Raw genomic sequence first — 6,503 nt, forward strand, 5'->3', positions numbered from 1 at the left:
CCTTATCATTCAACTTGGATCAACTCATCTCGACTTTCGATTGGGGCTAGCATGTCTCAATCTTTATCTTAGGTTGGCTTTTTCTGTGACTCAAACCTACTTGTTTAGTTTTTAGCATGAACTAACACATCTCGAACTTTGAACTCAAATAAACTGTCTTGACCTTCTGCCTCAACCGACCTATCTAAACCTTCAACTTAGGTTGGCTAGTCTCTACCTTTAACTCTGACTGACCATTCTTGACCTCAGACCCAAGTAATCTCGGTTTGAATTTTGGCTTGAGCCGACCTATCTAGATCATTAGTCTGCCCGGATAAGATAGTCTCGACATTTTGTTTGATAATCTTCTCTTTTGATAGTCGATATAGCTAACTCTACTCAACCTTTGTCTCAACACGGCTCGACTCAAGCTTCGACTCTAGTCGACTTGATCCGATCTTCAATTTGAGTCAACTCAACTCAAACTTAAGTCCAAATATACTTACGTTGACCTTAAAGATAAGACAACTTAACTTGAACTATGTTGAATGTATTATATTTATAAATTAGTTAAAGTTTTATAATAAATCAAACTCATTTTAAATTTTATCCTAACTCATTTTAAGGAAAAGTCCTTAGGGACTAAGACTTTTTTTTCCACTCATCAGTGGCTTTATAAATTTATAAAAAAAACTTATTCAAAAGTGGTTAAGATTCAACATGCACTGTTGGTCAAATTCACCCCTTTATATATTCATTTGATTTTTTATGGTGAAAAAAAAAAAGGATAGATCTCATCCTTCAAAATTAAAATTTATTTAAAAACTATGAAAGTACCGATTGGTCCACAGCCGACTCAAACCCACAATTCAATAACAGTAAAGATTAAAAAGATTAAATTCACCCCTTTATATATATAATGTTGGTTCTATTTTGTAAGTACAACAGTAAAGATTAAAAAGAAAAGAATTTTAAAATATCATGTGTCTAAAAAGATCAAAATATTTTACAAAACTAAAACAAAATAGCACAAGAGAAAGGAAGAATTATATATTATAAATGGTATATTAAAAAAATAAAAAAGTGGGGAAAAAATTAAATATTGGTTTAAAAAAGGAATTATATACTAGTATTAATTGATTATTCAAAAGAACTCTATTTTTGTTAAATTATGTCTATTTTAATTTCAACCTATTAATAATAGTACATTATATGTTGAATATAAAGAAAAATTGTATAATTAATTTAAATAATATTAAAATTAATTCAAATATAGATCAAATGGATTTAATTTAAATATAAAATAATAAATTCAAATTTAATAGCCCAAATAAATGAAACTTGAGAAGCATGTTAATATAAAATAAAATTAAATAATTAACCAATTCTATGTTGTCAAATATAAAATTAATAATTAATTGATGATGGCATGTATACAAACAAAAATAGATATTTTCCTTTGTTCTAATATTTCAGAAGGATTACTAAAATATTTAACGTAAGGGCTACTTTTAAATTAAAAAAGTATATGAAAGAGTATGCTCATAGGGAAAATAATGATACCAAACAAAATTATTTTTGTAAAATTTATTGAGATCTTGATTATTGGATACAGCTTGTGAAATCTTTTCTGTATGATTAGAAAGTTATAGCAACCAATAACTAAATTATGTCGGTAGACATAAAAGGAGTGGGTCTACCACTAAAGATGTTTTAATATTTTAAACACCAACTTTATCAATGTTAAAATATGCTGTTAAATCACGAAAGTCAACATATTTCAAAGGTTATGTTTCTTTACTAACTTTACAATATTGTTATTGTTAATTTAAAATTATTTAGTTTAAAATTAAAAAATTGATGAATTGATAAAAATTTCATTAATTTATTGGAGTTTCTTTAAAAAGATCGACTATTCATAGTTTTCATGTTACTAGTACAAAAATACTATGATGTAGTGATTGTTATTTTGACTTTTAACAGTGAACTCGAAATCGATGTCATAGCAAGAAACGTTAATTAACGTTGAATTGTACATGCTAGCGTTATTTGTTTACATTAAACATCGACCTACAATCTAGTTGACGTTTAACATGTAACAAAATCCACAATGCTCTGTTGGAAGTAAAGGAGGATTTGCCGTCCACTTAAAGGGGGATAGACGTGTAATTGACGTCCCACATACCTAGAGGCCGACGTCAAGCTTGCTGAGCCATAAATAAGTTCGTTCAACGGTGCATTTCTTTGGGTGACATTGGAAAGGATTTAACGTCGATCTATGTACTACTCGAAAGTCATATTGATGTCGATGTATAGGTGGACGTTAAATTCAGGTTTTTTTTTTAATTTGGTTTGTTTTTGCCGATTTTACTACGTTTGAAAATTAGAAACCAATTTTCTATAGAGAATTCAACTATTCACATTTTAAACCATATCAAAAATAAAACTAAAAGCTAAAGCTAAAGTTATTATCAAAACAAAAAGAACATAAAGGAAAAACCTAAAGTTATAGCCTAATGAAATTGTTGATTCAAATATCCTGCCCATTCATGTCTAAGCTTCCTTATGGTGGCATCTGTCAATGAAGAGGAATTGTTGAACCGCTGCGCAAAATCAAGAAAACTTTACTATTATATTAATTATAATGTGAAAAGTGGGTTGAGATTTGTAAGATTTCAAATGTAAATTATTACCTCATTCCAATCTTCTTTGATTCCTGCTCGGATGATTGTTTCATCCATGACATTATATAGTAGTTGTATGCTCAAGAATTTGTTTGTTTGTTACACTAAACATGGGAAAGAACATAGCAAAATGTGATGGTTTAAATTTCACTACGAAAATTAATAAGTTAAAGATTAATGAATTTCAACCTTAGGATATATAATTTCAATCTGTTGTGCTCTTGGCCTACCCACAAATCTAAATAAATTTTAACCATTTGAAATATTAGCCACATAAGTTAATATATTAATATTATAATGAATTGATATGAAAGATTGTAATACTTACGTTTGTAACAAAGACTTCAAATCCGATTTCATCTTCCTATACAGGGAACAAAATCATACAACTTAAGTTTTTCTTGATATGAACATCATCATTTGCCAATGGTCCCTAGCTAATATATACCTACAACTAGTGAGTCTATTAATTAAATTTTAATAAAATGAACAATATTAAACAACACATCCATCAACGTATTCTGCAATATGCAACTCTCTTTTTATTTTGAAGAAAAAAAAATATTAAATACAAATTCTTTATTTTTTTCTCTTAGTTTTTCACTTTGTAGTGTTACATTCTTGAAAAAAAAAACAAAGTAACTATCTCCTGTTCTATGTGACAGTGAAATATTAGTTATATATATATATATATATATATATATATATATATATATATATATATATATATATTTATTTTAATCTCATGAGTATGTTGTATAGTAGTTTTTCTATAAACATTAAAAGAAAATATAAGTATTATATTTTTTCATAACCCGTTTTTAAATGTGAGTTAATTATCACAAATTTTTTTTTTAATAATTACTTTCCTCTTAATTAGATTCTGATATTTTATGTTTTAGTTTTAAACTTTTTTTAAATAGGTATACTAATAAAAAATAAAATAATATATTATTTTTTAAAAGTGATAAAAAGAAAGTTATATATAAAGATAAAAATAACACAAATTCAACTTCACCTATTTTGAAAAATTTTATATTAATTTTTTAGAACATGATATTAGAAACCGTCTTTAAGTAAAATAATGTCTAATACGTCAAAGACATAAAATTGAAAAAAAATTATTTAAAATGAACTACATATCAAATAAAATAAATTTTCTAATGAAAATATAAAAAAATGAACATTTTAATTTTCATTCAACTAATAATATATTCAAGAATTTGAAATAACGAAAAATAAACTTTTAAATATATATAATTTATTTTATCGTTATATTAAATTATGTGTTGTCTTTTATACGTTGTTTTCATACTCAATTAAAAAATTAATATTTTTAAAAACAAGTTAAATTATATTTTTATTAAAGTATGTATTCTTATTTTAAAAAATTAATACAAATATTAAGAAGTTGTGGTCTTAATAGTTATTATAATATTTTTCTTTCCGTTATTATAATTAATTTTCTCTTTCCATATTAATTAAATTAAAATAAATTATGTTATCTTAATCTGATAAAGTAACATAAAGGACCAACCTTTGGTGTTGCTCCCTCCACCTCCTCGTTTGCTCCCTCCACCTCTCTTTTTTCTCTTTTACTCTTTAATTTATTTTTCTATTTCTATTTTATTCAAGTTTATTTTTAAGATTCAAATTTTATAAAGAAACCTCCCTTAAACGTATATGAGGATCCATAGACGGATATCAACGTCCGTTTAAGGTAAAAAACAAATGTCGACATTCGTTTTACTTTAAACGGATGTCGACATCCATTAAGGAATGTTTCTACGTTATTACTTTTTTCGGAGATTCTCTTCACTCATTCTCTTCTACTCTCATTTTGCTTGCACATATCAAAATCAATTTCTGATCCCAAAATGAACGATCTAATAATCAAGTCCTTCATGTGGATCTAAAGAAAACTGTGATGAAAGACGTTGATTTGGAAGCGGGTATGTGGAACTCACTTCTTCCATAACCCACTTAGACACTAACATGGGACATCCTCGACAGCTTGCAGCAGGCCAACGAGGAGAGCAAGACAACCAGGCCCCCCGCTCTCCGTCGAACTCTCCCCACCTACATTGCGTCGTCGCCATCGTCGAGCCAGCCGCCATCGTCGAGCCAGCCGCACCAAGCTCGTGCATCTTCTTTGCACCATTGAATCATCACACCATCATCAAACGATCCAGAAGCAGAAGCACAGCGCTGCCGCCATCATCGCGCGCCCTCATCATCTTCATCACAAATTCGACGCACATTTCCTTTGCGCAGCACCATCACCACCCTCACAGAATCACCACGACCACCAGCAAGCCGCCATCGCGAGCCTACACCTCATCACCTTCGCATGTCACCCGACCTGCATCAGAAAAACAACAAACACAAAACCCAATTCCAGGTCCACGCATCCAATTTCAGAAACCCCCAAACCAGAGACACACAGTTCGGTCATCTTCATCGCAATGCATAAAGAAACGCAGCCTGCACACATAATCGCATAAGCCAAACCCAAGAATCGCAAATCGCTCTCCGGTCTCAAGTACGGCACGCCGACCATCTACCGGACCCGGATCGCTGTCACCAATGGGCTGAGGAAGAAGTTGAAGGAGCTGATGATAGAGTTTCAGAAACTCAACCAAGTCGACTTGCTCTCCGCCGCCTTCATTTAACCTCGTAATTCTGCTATTCTCCTCAACCACTGCGTTCTCTCCGTGCACCTCCATTCCGACCTTGCCCCCAATTGGTGCTTCTGCGATGAAAACATGCTCCCTGTTGAAGTCATCGACAACGGACTCGCCACGCTCGCCACCGGCTGTCCAACTTGCGCCGCCTCCAGGTCATTGGGTCCAGCCAAATGGGACTACTGAGCGTCGCGGGGGAGTCTCTCTCAAACTACAGTGCTGATTTAAAAGCTTGGGAGAGGTGGGACTGGGGGAGGTGGGCTATGAGCATAGAGTAAAGTATGGTTGAGGGTTAAAAGTTAAAAAGGATAAAAAAAAAAGTAAAGAAAGAGGTTATTTTTGTAGTAAAAAAAATTGAAGAAAGTTGGGAAGGTAAAGGAAGAAAATGGAGATGTGAGGGAGCAACACCCCCAAACTTTTTTTATCTTCTAGAAGGTCGGCCGTTAAAAGGGAACAAAAGGGTAATTGACGTGACGGTAGTTCACGTGTTTTCGTTTTTCATATTTTAACTTTTGATAATTACGTTTTTAGTACAATTACATTTATATTAAAATTTTCTGACATATAAGCTAAAATTTAAAAATCTTGAAGCATCACGTTTTAGTTTGTCGATGGTTTTAATACATTTTTTCAGTTATCATATTAAATTTAATGATTATTATGATTGGCGGCACTATTTTTTTTATATTTTTATCTTTTATATATTATCTGATAAATTTTAGTATCTGTTTCTGCAGGATTTTAGTTTGATACTTTATTTCATAATTGTTTTTGAATCAAATTAACTAAATATGTACCTTTCTAAATACAACTAATAAAAAACTATTTTTCAATATAAATTAGAGTATTTTAATTTAAGATTATACAATTAAAACAAAATTGATGTGAAAACTAGTTATATTATAGATTAATTTAGTAAATATGTTTAATTCACTGAATTTCCATTTCATGTGAATATTGATTATAAATTTATGCACTTTTTTTCATTACTAGTATTTTTATATTTTAACATGAAATTGGAATGGTGTGACAAGAAGTTCTCCCATTGTGTTTCTTATGTTTTCGTAATATTTGTTTCGTAAATATAATTTATTATTATTTTTTAACATAAACAACTTATTTATATTTTATATGTAAAACTAAAATAAAATTATAT

Source organism: Vigna angularis, chromosome 1 (genome assembly GCF_016808095.1).
Source record: "Vigna angularis cultivar LongXiaoDou No.4 chromosome 1, ASM1680809v1, whole genome shotgun sequence".
NCBI classification, from domain to species: Eukaryota; Viridiplantae; Streptophyta; class Magnoliopsida; order Fabales; family Fabaceae; genus Vigna; species Vigna angularis.